Below are 14,411 nucleotides of genomic sequence, written 5' to 3'. Positions count from 1 at the left end.
TCGATTAATGCTAATTGCTAGATTTCAAACGTGTCTCGATCTACAGCACTAAAAAGCACACACATATGTACATACACGCTTGCTATGTGTATGTGTTTGTGTTTGTGTGTATGTGTGGCATTTATTGTGCTTTTTCGTTTAGAGCTTTGTTTAGTTAAATGCTTTTGATTATCGTTTTATGTTATCGTTTTGCCTTTGTTGTTATACGCGGCTTTGTTGCCAGCTACTTGCATGTGTGTGTGTGTGTGTGAGTGAGAGTGTGTGCGCTTTAATGTTGTCACTATGCCTTGCTCTCGTTTATTGCAAAGATAACCTCCAAAAAAAAAAAATGAAATAGGTAAGCAGGATATAAAACACAAAATGCAAAGAAATAAAAATCAAAGCAAAAACTGAAAAAGAACAGCATTATTTTGATGTCATTTTATAACGTGCAAAACAAAAAAAACAAGCAGCGGGCAGCGCTGCTCGCGGCGACGTTGACGACGACATACAACTAGTTGCATTGCCGGTGCAGTAGCAGCAAACAAACAAAAGCGGCTGAGCGAGAGCGCAATACACACACACACACACACACAAACACACATGAACACAAAGCAAATAAAGAAGTAGCAGTAGAAGTAAAAGAAAAAGCAAAAGAGCAAAAAAAAAATGCCTGGCTTGGCTTGGCTTCATTTAGCCCTTTGCACGCGCTCTCTCTCCCTCTCACACACACACACAAACAGTTTCTGTTGGGAGAGAGAGCGGGAGCGAGAGTGCGCTTGTGTGTGTGTGTGTTGCAGGTTAACAGTAAACAACACACAGAGAAACACACTCACATGGTGTCGTTTTTTCCTTTTTTTTGTTTTATTTTTGCAGCGAGGAAAATGAAAATGCAGTTGAAGGGTTTCCCTGTGCATACTAAAGTGAATATTGTGTTGTTGTTTTTTTGTTTTTTGTGTTTTTTCGTTGCTGCGTGCATTCGCCTCGTCAACTCTGTGCACTGCTTGACCAACTGTACTAAGCAGCGCAGTCGACTGAGGCAGCGACAGTGGGATTTGCTTTGTTGTTGCTGCTGCTCCAGGGACGTGCCTTTCACTTTGCCCAAAGAAGAGGAAGAAGCTGTGAGCAAAGCAAAGAAGAAATAAAAAAAAAAACAGAACCAAGTCGAAACTTGACTGATAAGAATTTTGCATGCTCTTTGCTGCTGCTCCTGATGTTGTTGTTGTTGTTTTGGATTCGGTTTCCTCTTTTTTTCTGCATCTGTTTTGTGACAGCAACAACAACAAGAACAACAACAACAGCAATGTCATTCACACACTCATGTACACTCCTTTGCACTTGAAGTTGGCTGCGCTTTGTTTTGTGTTCTGTGTTGCGCCATGTGCAGATTTTTGTTGTAGTTGTTGCTGTTGTTGCACTGCTTGCTGTGCTGCTTGCTCTTTGTTCTTGGGGCGGCTGCTGCAATCAAAAAATGTTGTTCTCGTTGTTGTTATTGTTGTTGTTGTTGTAGCGCTTATCGGCGTCGCCGCTGCTGATGATGATGCTGCGTTTGCGGCAGAGCCGAGCTCGCTCTCTCCTTTGTTTGCTAAAAGTTCTACGACCACCCAAATGTCAGATGTTGTTTAACCCGCAGATGCCAATCCCCCCACACTCCACACACACATATACACACCTCCCCCACATACACACACACACACACACTCACTCGGCTGCTGATAACGTGACCAAGCAACCACCAGCAGCCAAGCCAAAGCCGCCTTGGGTCTAAAAAGCTTGGGAGTTGAATGAAAATCGTTTGCAACTTGCATAAATGAATATTACTTTTCGTTTTTGCGTTCGCGGGTTGAGGAAAAGCCAACATCCACCCGTGTGTCGCAGGCGAGAATGCTCAAGAAAAACGCAGTAGAAAACTGAGGAACCAACAACCACCGCAGAAGACACCACCACCAACAAAAATACAAAAAAAAAAAAACAGTGGAGGAAAGAAGAAGCAACTCCATTGACACCATTCCCGCATGAAACCACAAAAACCTCCTCGACAATCGCGTCTCGAGTTGTCTCTCTGTGCAACCCTTTTCCCTTTTTTTTTATATTGAGCTGTCCAGTGCAGAAAGTTTGCTGCCCTTAAATTCATTCAACTTGAAAGTTGCAACTTTCCTCGCCAAGTGTTAATGCCACACGCTAAGCCACAAACATCAGCTAATTGAAAAAGTGCGAGCGCAACTTTGCATAACTGAATGTGTTATATAGATTGAAGATATGGGATTGAAGTTTATATAATTATAATCTCTTTAGCAGGATTACTAATATGAACTTGAGAAAGAACTGCTAAAATGAAGAGTAAATTGGTGGTTTATTCTTTGCTTGCAAATGAATTTTATAAATCATGATGAAATTGCTAATTGATGAGTAATTTTATTTATAGCGCAATGACGCATCTTTTAGCTAGATAAACAAATTTAATTATAGATCCAAAATACGAATAAAGGAATGGATATTCATTATAAAATACTGATTTGTATTAGAAATAAATAAAAAAGCAGTATACATAGATGTTTAGTAAAGTATTTTGATTTAGATGTATATAATTTATAATTTATAAAATACTATATTACTATTTATAAAATAAATATTAGAAATAAATATAGAAAAAACAGTATACGGAGATATTTATTAAAGTATTTTGATTTAGATGTATTTAAAGTTGATTGAAGTTGATTTTATTCCCTTAAGTTATTCTAATTTAAGGAAAACCAAAGAGTGAGAAAATAAAACCCAAAGAGAAAGCTCGACTTTGTGGTACAGGGTATTTAATAGTCGAGCAAGTTGTCGGCTAAGGCGCCAGTGACGTCGTTTGCTGTGTTTATGTTTAATTTGTCAAAACTGTTTGGCGCTTATCTGCGCATTGCTTTTGCATCACTTCCAATTGGAAGTGTTGTTGTGCTTACGCCAACTCCCCCCCTCCTCCACTCTTTCCTCTCTCACCTCATGATCACACACATCGCGACGTGTGTGTGTGTGTGTGTGTGTGTGTATTCTTTAGATTATTGCGCATATCAGTAGCATGGCAACCACTCGCCAACACCACCAACCCCCTCCCTTCCACAACTTCTCCCCATCGCCAATCCCTTTGCTGTGGCTTTAAGGTGTGCTTGGCGATGAGAGCGATGCTGACGCAAGCAGCGACGTCGACAGCGACTGCGACTGCGAGAGCGGCATTAGCAGCTATGACATAAGCTAAAAGCAAAGCCCAAAGCCAAGACACATGTTGTCTCATCTTCTACTTATGCTTTCTCTGTTGCTTCGCTGTCTTCTACTTCTTCTTCTTCTTCTAGCGCGTTCATCAACAGTTTTTCGTATTAATTTTAGTTGCACTTTTTGCTTTGCTTTGCTTTTATTGCCGTTTCTATTTCTATTTTAATTTGAAATAGCAAAAATTAAAAACAAAAAGTTTGACAGCGTCGTCGTCGTCGTCGTCGTCACGGTCAACACGCTAACGGCAACGCAACGCAATACAAGCGACAGCGGCAGCGACGTCAACGTCATCAACTTTGTTTGCATGTGTTGAGTTTCCAGTGTGTTGTGTTTTGCTGCTCGCGTGTCTCTCTGGGTGTGTGCGTGCGTGTGTGTGTGTTGAGTTTCTCTTTGGGCCCGTGTTGAGTTTTGCCGCGTTTTAGTTTAGTTTTGTTTTTCTGTCTCCGCTCGTTCGTTTCATTTTTGTTTTTTTTTTTCATCTTTTTTGGGGCTTGTCACGTTGCTTGGAGGCCCTGGGCCTTGGGTCTGCCGCTCAATCGCAGCCTCCGTCGCTGCTGGCTTCCCTTCGCTCTCTCTCTCTCTTTCTCTCGCTGTCTAACGCTGCTTACTCTGTCTGCTTGTTGAAGCGTGTAGTGATAGTTTTGTTGTTTTTTTGTTGTTGTTGTTGTTGATGTTTTCCCCACACAGTGTAAGACCTTGTAATTTATACTCACAGCACCTCCAATTTACAAAAAAAAATAAATCAAATAATGCTTAAAATACAATTGCACAGCAATATCTTATTGGGCTAAGGCGAATATTCAAATGGTCTTTTTCAAACAGCATTAATAATAATAATTTAATTGAAAATTTGTTAAATGTGTTTAGAATATTTTCACTATGAATTTGTATTAAATATTAATTACACTGAAACATTTTATTACCAAGATTATTCAATTGCATAATATGAACACTTCTTCATTAACTGAAGAATGTCGAGGTATATCCAATAGGCGATAACGATAACGATAACAGTGCTCGATAGTGCTTGATCGAAATGTGTTTTCGCTACGTCGCCACAATAGAACACAAAAAACAAATAAAAATAATTTGTTGCTTTTGCTGCGCAGTTTTTACTTGTTGTAGCTATTGTAGTTGTAGTCGAAGTTGTTGTTGCTGTAGTTGATTAGGCAGCACACCCCCCTCCCTTCCCCTTGGGCCGGTGTCTCAGAGATCTTGTTTGAAATATTGTGGACAGCGCTTTGTTCTGGCTTATTGTTTGCATCTATCGCTCTCGCTCACACTCGCATCGCGTGTGTATGTGTGAGTGTATGTGTGTGTATAGAGATCAGGTTACACAAGATGCGACGCCGACGTCGTCTTGCCCTTTGTGCGCTGCGCTGCGCTGCTTGCACAACGAAGCGAGAGAGAGGTGAATTTTTGTGAGAGTGTCGTTTGAATGAATGAACATAGTGTGAGAGCAAAACTCGTTTAGTTGCAGCTGGGAAAGTTTAAGAGACATGAAGAGAGAGAGTAGCAACCTGTGCTTCACCTCGCCAGCCCTTTTTAACTATGCGCCTGGCCAATTTCCAAGCCCCACAAGTGTGCTGCAGAGCGATGGACAGAGAGAGAGAGAGAGAGGGAGAGGGAAAGCTTATGGCCCTTGGCTGCCATTTTGTTGCTTGCGCTCTTCACTCTTCTTGCTTGGCCCTTGGCTGCGATGGCGCCAGCTGAAGAAGACATGAAGAACATGAAGAAGCAGCTAAAGTAGTGGAAGACGAAGTAGAGGAAGCGTCAGCCTGCAGTTAGAATTGAAATTGTTGCAAACTTTGCAACTTTGTGTGTTGTTTGGCCGAAAATCGGCTAAAAATAGCCCATGGTCTGTCTATGTGTAGTCTGTATTTTGTAGCAACTACAACAAACTAACAAAACTCAGCGTGTCGACAGCTAAACCCAAAGATACAGCTAAAGATACAGATACAGACAGATGGCTGATACAAAAATAAATCTGGCTAGTAGTTGTTGGCAAATCGAATGCTAATGGCACGTTTGCGTGTTTCTCTATATGCCAGAGAGATACATTTATGCAGACAGACAGTTTGCCTTAATTATGCCCCCAAAATTGCACACAAATATCGAACATTATCTATTTATACACACGCACACAGACACAGACACACACGCATAAACTTGCATCTGTAGAGACGACGACGACAGCTGCTGTTGTTGGTGCTGCTTCTTCTTCTTTATCATCTGCGTGGTGGTTGCGTCTCTCTTCTTTCCCATAGGTGTCAATGCACCACAGCGCACAGATATTTAAGCTTTGCAGATCTCCCCCTGTGCACACCACCACCACCATCGCATGCTCAATAAATATTTACAGTGTTGAGATAATTGAACATGCAAAAATGCCTCTTTATTGTTGTTGGTCTTGTTATTTTCGGCAACAAAGAGCGCGACGACAATTGCCAACAGCTTAAAGTCAATGTGTGTGCAAGCAGTGCACACACACTTGCATACTAGACTAGTGCCGTTAGAGAGACAGAGAGAGCGAGAGAGACAGTGAGCAAAGGCAAAGGTAAAGGCAACGAGAGAGAGCAACGAAGCCAAGATGGTGGACACTCAATGCTATGCAAATGCAAAGGCAAAGGCAAAGGCAAAAGCAATAGCAATAGCAATAGCATTAAAATGCAAATGCAAATGCAAATGGAATAACTGCATGTGTGAACTCGTTTAGAAAGATGCCGTTCATTCATGCATTCATTCACTTATTCATTTCAATTGAAAATTGCATTCATGCTGTCCAATAAGAAGCAGGTTATATGATAGAGTTGACACAATTTAACCCTGTCTTGTGTTGTATCTGATCGAAGTGACCAAAGTAAAGAGCAACAGTGGCGCCATCTAGCGCATCGAATTTCCTAATTGCATTTGTTTGCATCTCTATGTGTGTGTCAGAGAGTAGGAGAGAGAGAGCAGCTTATTAACTTTGTAGCGGTGTAGAGCAACAGCAAGTCGATCTCGCTATCTAGTGTAGTCTGTGTGTGTTTACTCGTTAGCTTGCAGCATGGGGGCGTTCATTCAGCGCCAATTTCCAGTGCAGCGCAAGGTGGGGGTAAATCAACTTATACACACATGCATACGCTCACGCTATGCAGCAGCAGTTTGTCTGCTTCTAATTTTCAATTGCTGCCCATATACATACACACATATGTACATACATACATATGTTTACTTTGCTGCTGTTGCTGTTTCTTAATTATTTTTGTGCTTTTAGCTTTGGCTAAATTAAGCAAGCAGCGCTGCATGGCGACGCCGACGCCGACGCCAAACGCCTTCTCAATGCAAAAACAAAAATGTCTAACTTACGACATCAATAACGTCATCCAGCAACAACGACTGCGACGCCAGCAGCACAGGCCAGGCCTATGCATTCCCCCACCACATATCACACACACACACACACGCTCGCAGTAAAGCTGCCCATGCATATTACGCTGCCGATCTGCGTCTCGGGGCCGGCCGGCAATTGTGTTTGCTTTGTGTATAGAGAGCGTGAGAGTGAGAGAGTGCCGCTCTCTTTACGTATGCAAGCATGCTCTCCACTAATACTAACGCTGTGACGACTCTAATACGCGTCGGCATAGTGTGTGTGTGTGTGCGCCTTTGTGGGGCTTTTGTTGCGTTTGTGTGTGTGCGCGCGCACAAATGCCAACTCTTGTAGTAGTTGTTGTTGTTGTTGTTGCTTTTGCTATTGCTATTGCTTTTGCTGTCTGTCTATTTGCATTTCAATGTTTGCCCTTTCGCGAAACGCCTTCCGGTGGCTGGCTGCTGCGCCAGTGATGCCCAGTGCCAGTGCCAACGCCAGTGCTGCCTGTCAATGTTGTTGATTATATGGTGACGGCGACGGCGACTGCGCTGCTCACGTCGCTGAATCAATAGCTCGAAATTAGAAGCAGAGTCTGCGTCGCTGCGCTGCGCTGCTCTCGTTCGTTGTTGTTGTTGTTGTCGCTTTTATTTTCGTTGTTAGGTGGTCGCCTTGTTGGCCATGTATAGAGGGCATGCCTGCCTATGGTGGGTACACGCTATGGTGAGCTGCTGCCTCTGCCTCTGCTGCTGCTGCTGCTGCTGCTCTGCTGTGGGCAGCGTAGAGTGTATAGAGTGGCTGGGTGGAAGGGGGACGCAACGTAGGTGTTTGCTATTTTTAGTTGCTTTTGCTGTGATTTCTCATTGTTGTTTGTTGCTGCTTGGCTGCTGCTGCTATTGCTGTTGCTGTTGCCCCCGCCCCCGCAACCCGCAGCTCTGTTGATTTCTTTGTTTAATTTGTCTTTGTTGTGGATGCTAGTCGACGTCAGTGTGTGACGAGTAGAGAGGCGTAGGGAAGGGGAAGGGGGGGCAACAGGCATATGCAAATCGCTTTTGCTGCTGTTGATGTTTTTTCAGCTGTTTCGCATCGATTTTCTATGCAACCCTTTTCGACCACGAGCTTTTCCATTACACAGGGTGGTGGTTGCCCTTCTCTTCGTTCCTTCTCCTCCTCTCCTGCAAGTTGCAACATCCCCAAAAACTGACAGCCAGCAACAATTGCACAAAGTTCTCTGACCATATGGCTAAAGTTAACGCTGCCGGAAATTAATGAAAGTCATCAGCGATAACAGCGACGTCGCTGCCGCTGCCGCAGTCGACTGCATGAAGCAACCCCAAGTGAAAAGCTTAAGCTTAAGCTTGCCGCCTACCCCAAAAGCAACCCCCCAATCATCTACTCCCCATCCTCACCCCCACCCCCATCCCCAATTACTTGCACTCTCTGCTGCGGCTTCAATTTCAATGCTGCGCCCTTTCGACACTGCCTATTAAAGCTTGCTTTTGGGGGCCTCTGGCAACTCTGCCAGGGTTGCCACCCACCAGAAGGGCGCGCTGTCCAGTTAAGATGGCCCCTTGCATCAGTTTGCTGCCTTTTTTTTATAAGCCTGCGAGTGTGTGTATATGTGTGTATGTATGAGTGTGCGTGGGTGTGTTTAGAAGTGTCTGTGTGTGTGTGTGTGTGTGTGTGTGCGGTGGTTGTGGGCAGCTCTTTGGGCTCTTTAAAGAGGGTTGCACAGCCTTTTGAGCTGTATGTATCTGCTCTCAGCTCTCAGCTAGGCTGGCTGGCCAACAACTCTTAACTAATCTACCCAACCACATGGCTAACAATAGGTATGAATTATTAATGCCACCAGCAAGCAACTTAAGGGTGTGCGACAGCCCCAAAAAAGCAAACTGTATGCGTCTGTGTGTGTATCTAAAAAACACATGCTCAGCATACAGACGAGCCTCAATTGCCGAATGATTGCCAAAGATACAAATGCACAAATCTATATAGCAAAACATATATAGTATTTATCATGATGTAGCTATCTATAGCTATAGCTTTAGCTATTTGCCAGATAATCTATATGTTTGTCTAGCATGAATTTTATTTAATTTCGAATTTATTTACCCATTGGGCAGAAGATTATTATAACTTCCAGAACAGGCATCTCAAACCCTTAAGGTATATATATTCTTGATCACACAATATAGCTATGTCCGTCTGTCCGTCCGTCCATCCGTATGACCGCCTAGTTCTCAAAGACTATACGAGATAGAGATATTATTTATTTTCGACAGCACTTGTTATGTTTATATAATCGAGTAACAAACGTAATTTTGAAGCTAGAGTCGAAAATTTTATACATACAATAAAAACTATAGTATTTAAGATTCCTGATTTGGTTGTGATCAGATAAAAAATGTAGAAGTTATTGAAGAAATTCTTTTCTATGAAAAAAAACCTACTTACTACGGGTTTTTTAGATGCTTTACCTGTCAATCTGGTATATTTTGCTCTCTGTGGTATATTTTGAATGTAATATATTAAATTACCATATTTGAAGAATAATACCTCACTGTTTTGCCTTTCCCTTTATTCAAAATGCGTAGCAGGTATCTCACAGTCGAGCACACTCGGTTATACTTGCTTAACATTTATATTGAAAAAGATCTCAGTTCGAATAACTATAGCTATCTCAAGAGTGTCTCTAGTCTAGCATAAATTTCGTTTAATTTCGAATTTATTTAAATATATATTTTTTAATATTAATGTTATATGGAAATAGTTTTAATTTTAATAGCTATCCCAAGTATCTCTATTTTTAGCAGCTATCTGCACTTTTTGTGTGACAAATATTTACTTAAGCTCAATTGTTTCCTGTTAACTGAGATCTTCGCTCTTCACTTCGCTCTCTCAACTCAATTTTCAACAATTGAACAAAAATAACTCGAGTTATATTTTGCTTGCACTCCTCTTAACTTTAATAGAGATGGAATGAAATGTTGTAGGTGTTATTTAGTTATACAAAAGAATAATTATAATTTGAATTATTTTCAATTTGGATTCAGTTAGCGTATTTGATTATCGACTTGCTATTTTCGTTTCGTTTTCTTCTTTTTACTCTTCACTATTCAACATATGTTTTATGTGTATAATCTAAAGTGTGTATAAAAATAACACATGCCTTTTGGTCTAATCGCGAATTTTTGCTGCCTTTTTTTGTTGTTGTTGTTGTTGTTGTGTGAACGCGTGCTCTTCGCACTGATAAAAATACAACAGCAAAACAAAATATAAATAAAAAAAAAAAAACAGAAGGAAAAGCACAAAATAAATAAAGCCAAAAATAAAAGTGAAAAGTAGACAAAAAAAAAAACACAAATATCAATACACATAAAACACACAATTCAATTAACCAACAAAAATCAAACCAGATTTCTCTATCTTTCTGCGTGTGTGTGTGTGTGTGTGATATCAAAAATATATATAAAAAAAACCAGATTAGAAAACAAATTTTGAACTATGTGTATGCGCTTAACACTTCCGTGTACATTTTGTTTCTGATTGCGAGCTGCAAAAGTGTGCGTGAGTGTGCAAGTGTGTGTGTGTGTATGTGTGTAGAAGAAGGCGGTGGTGTTGCGGTGGGGTGGACGAATCGAAAATGATACAACTTTTCATTATGCAATCGCAGAACGCGTGACGACAGAACAGCAGCAACAACAACAGCAAAGAAAGAAAAACAAGCGAAAATGCGAAAACAAATTGCAAAAAGAGTTGAACAAATAGAAAGAAAAAAAACTGTGGGGAACAGAAGAACAGATCGTACGATAAATAATAATAGAGGTTCACTTGATAGTTTTGTAAAAGAAAGAAATAAGAGATGCATATAAAAAGGTTTATACATTCAAGACATTGCAAATACTACAAAATATAGTTGATTACTTATAAAGTATAATATCAAAAGGGAAATGATAAAGTTAAAAATAATGTAGAATCCTTTACACTACAAAATATAGTTGAATATTTATAAAGTACAATTTTAAATAATATCAAAGGTGAAATGATATATATGATATATAGAAATCCTTTCCATATTCAAGATATTGAATGTACTTCAAAATACCATATAGTTAAGTACTTATAAAGTATAATAGAAAATAATAACAAAAGGGAAATAATAAAATGAAAAATAATGTATAAGTTTTTCCTACTTTAAGATATAGTTGCATAGTTACAAGTGTAATTTAAAATAATATCAAAGGTAAAATTATATATTTAAACAATATAGAAATCCTTCAAAATATAGTTGAGCACTTATAATGTATAATAGAAAATAATATCAAAAGAAAAATGATAAAGTTAAAAATAATGTAGAAGTCCTTCCGACTTCAAGATGTAGTTGCATAGTTACAAAGTATAATTTAAAATAATAATAATAATAATGAAAAGGTATATTTAAACAATGTAGAAATCTTTCTTAGACTCTCAACTATGCTCAGCAAATTCATGTGTTCCATCATCATGTTGTCTGCTTATCAACAGAGTCTTACGAGTCTTTCCCATATATATCTTATCAACTAACTTTATAGCCTTGTCTTCGCTATACACAAAAAGCTGACTTCATATTTAAGTGGCTAAAGTTTCAAAGTTATAGTAATATTATGTTTATCACATGAATTTTGCCTTACACATTTACGTATTTTGGAATTAAATTGCTGATCTAATGTCGTAGTTACAAGTCTTTTGGATTAGATTAACAACTGCGCAGTAATATAATTTTTTATGAGCTTAAGTTTTTAATGTTGGAACAGTTTAACAAGAATTTCGAGACTTATTTTACACTTTCAAAGATTTCTTATGATATTTTCAACATTACTTTTAGGTATTCAGCAAAAACTATTACTTGATGTCTTAAAAGATTTCATTAACAATGGAACTTAAAAGATTATTTAGTTTCTAATATTCGAAAAGAAACATTTTTTGGAGATATTCTCTGAAATTTTTGTAGTATTTTAGATATTATTTATAGTTGGAAGCACTTTGGAGATTTTTGACATATTTTTCATTAAATTTGATGAAACTTTAGTATTATAAATATAATTTGTATTTAAATATTCAGTAAGCACTATCTTTAATCTCTTATATAGTTTTGCAGTCACTATTGCTATTTGCATTACTCTCTTCTTTCTCCGTTTTGCAAACCTTTAAACTATATTGCCTAAATCTCTGGTATTTACAGACCTACTTTTGCAGCTTTTTCCCCATCGCTCTCTCTCTCTCTCTCTCTGTCTCATACACGCTTACTACCATCTCTCTGTCTTGCTCTTGATGTCTTCATCTGCTGGCACTTCACTTACTGTGGGTGGGTTTGTGGATGTCGATGGTGGATGAGGGGGGGAAGATGGGGGAGGCATAACAATGTCGCTCTGTGTGTACAGTTGCCCTTGAGTTTGACAGTCAGTCGCTCTCTCCCCAGTTATGTTAGGCAAGCCGCCCCCTTCCCCCCTCTGTCTCCACCCCTTCTTGCTTCTACACTCCCCCCTCCCCGCACACTGGTTGAGCCAGACATTTGGACGACGTCAACGCAGAGGGCTTTTATGTGCTACAGTTTGAGCAGCACTGTGTTGGGCGATGCTTTTCCGGTTTTTATGACGACGACAACCAAACCAGAGACTAGAGGCCTTTGGTGGTTGCTTCCTTTTTACTGCTGCTGGTGGTGGAATTTCTCACTTGGCAGCTTCATTGCTTATTGCCTATGTCTACGTCTGTGTGTGTGTGTGTGTGTGTGTGTGTGATTTTCTTATATTGCTACTGCTGCTTCTTTCAATTGCTTGTATCCTGCTTATGCACTGCCTTCCTTCAGTTATTGTCCCTCGTCCTGTGGCCAGGCAACAACGCACTTAACATGATAATTTACGCCACACACACACGCTCACACACACGCACACATGTATGCATGTTCTCTTTCGCACGCTGTGTGCAAGGTGGTGGAATTTTATGCTTCGCCTTTGGCTGGAAAATGTTTAAACAGCGCAACAAACAAAAACCCAGCCAAAGGCCATTAAAGAAAAGAGAGAGAGAAAAAAAAGAAACAGACAAAAAAAGAAAAGGTGTAGCAAAGGAGAGAGCAAGAGTGAGTGAGAGAGCGTGGCGAGATCAATTTATTTAGTTGGCTGCATGTTGCTGCTGTCGCTGCTGTTGTTGTTTGCTGTCGCACATAACCTCACAAAATGTGCGTGTGCACTTCACACTCCACATGGCGCAGTTTGAGCAGCACTGTTCGACCAGCATAAATCGCCAGCTGACTGACAGTTGCACAGCCACTGGCGTACATTTTACTTTAAATGCGGGCTGATGATGGTGGTGCAAGACTGTTGGGTGGAGGGGGAAGCGCGGGGGTCTGACTGTCTGGGCGATTCGCCGGGCCCTGGACCTGGGCCTCGCTGCTGGCAACGACGACGACGACAACTACGTCGACGACGTCGGCGTTCGTGTTAGCATCGTCTGTCTATTGCGTAAAAGCAGCACGCGAGGTGTGTGCTGAGGAAGACGACGCACACGCAGACACCCCCGCAGACAAAGCCTAAGCACACACACACACATACACATACACACGTGCAGACGCCACACCTCGCTGTATGTGTGTGTGTATTTTATGCTGCCTTTAAGCTTTTTAAAGCTTAAGTAACTTTAAGTCCAGACTGCCGCTGGCTGCGCTGCTGCGATGCCGACGCCGCTGTGCGTGGTGAGTTTTGGGCACCTGCTGCTGCTCGCTGTATGTGTGTGTGAGTGTGTGTGGATCTCTGTATGTGTATTGAGTGCGTGTATATTATGTATGTGTGTAGTGTGTGTTCGTTTTTGTTGCTATGCCAGAGCAGTCAGCTTTCTTTTGTCCATTACGTTATGCGTTACGTAGCGTGACGACATTATTGCTGGCCATGCTGCTTGCTGCCGGCAACATGCTACTTGCGCTTGTGCAACATGCCGCAAGCAATTTACGTAAGTGCCAATGAATGAAAATTACACTCTGCGTGTGTCTGTGTCTGTGTGTGTGTGCGTGTTACGTTTGCCACGCCTCTTGCGGCTGCGGGCTGACCCAAATATTGTTGCTGCTTCTTTTTTCTTTTATTTATTTTTTTTTTATTTGGTTGTTGGTTTCGTGTGCGCGTAACAAAAAAAAAAATGAAAAAAGCAACACACCAAAATCTTATCAATTCATCAATCATGCATGCAGTCATTTAACGTTCATTCGTTGGCTTCGCTTCGTTTCGTTTCGTCGTCATCGTTGTTGTTGTTGTCTGGGTTACCGCATCGACGGCAATTCGCCGCAACTCTCTCGACGCTCTCTCTCTCTCTGTCTGTCTCTCTTTTGCTCGTTTACTCTCTCGCCGCAGCATAACCAGCAAGCAAGCAAGCAGTCAACTGATGCAATCAAAGTGACGGCGACGTCGACGTTGACTTCGACTGCAACAGCGACGCTTTTCCTTTTACTCGCTTCGTGTCTGTCTGTCTGACTATGTATGTGTGTGTGTGTGCTTGTGTGCGTGCCACACGCGGCTTGTGCTGCTGTTGCCTGCCTGCTTGCTGCCTCCCTTTCGTTTTGTTGTCTGGCCGCAGCATAAAGTTAAGTAATTTATGTTGCGACGCTTCGCTGCCGACGTCGCTGTCGTTACTGCAGCTTTTGTTGGCCTCTTTGTTCGTATTTACAACCTCCACCCCCCACTCCCACTCTCAACTTCACTCCCCCTTATGACTTCCTTCACACTGCACTGGCCCAGTGTGTTGTTGTTGTTTTTCTTGTATATATTTTATATTTTAATTTTCTCCTCTTTTTTTTTCCACTGTTTGT

General features: G+C 41.0%; 1 protein-coding gene across 1 annotated transcript in view; it reads left to right on the top strand.

The window, feature by feature from the left end:
* The window catches only part of LOC133848181 (midnolin homolog), a 43,482-nt gene that overhangs the window by 2,722 nt on the left and 26,349 nt on the right, over positions 1-14,411 (top strand). The gene's annotated exons all lie outside the window — the stretch shown is intronic.

Source organism: Drosophila sulfurigaster, chromosome X (genome assembly GCF_023558435.1).
Source record: "Drosophila sulfurigaster albostrigata strain 15112-1811.04 chromosome X, ASM2355843v2, whole genome shotgun sequence".
In the NCBI taxonomy this organism is placed as follows: domain Eukaryota; kingdom Metazoa; phylum Arthropoda; class Insecta; order Diptera; family Drosophilidae; genus Drosophila; species Drosophila sulfurigaster.
Note: the sequence above shows the minus strand (reverse complement) of the source record. Positions and strands in the feature narration are given on the sequence as shown.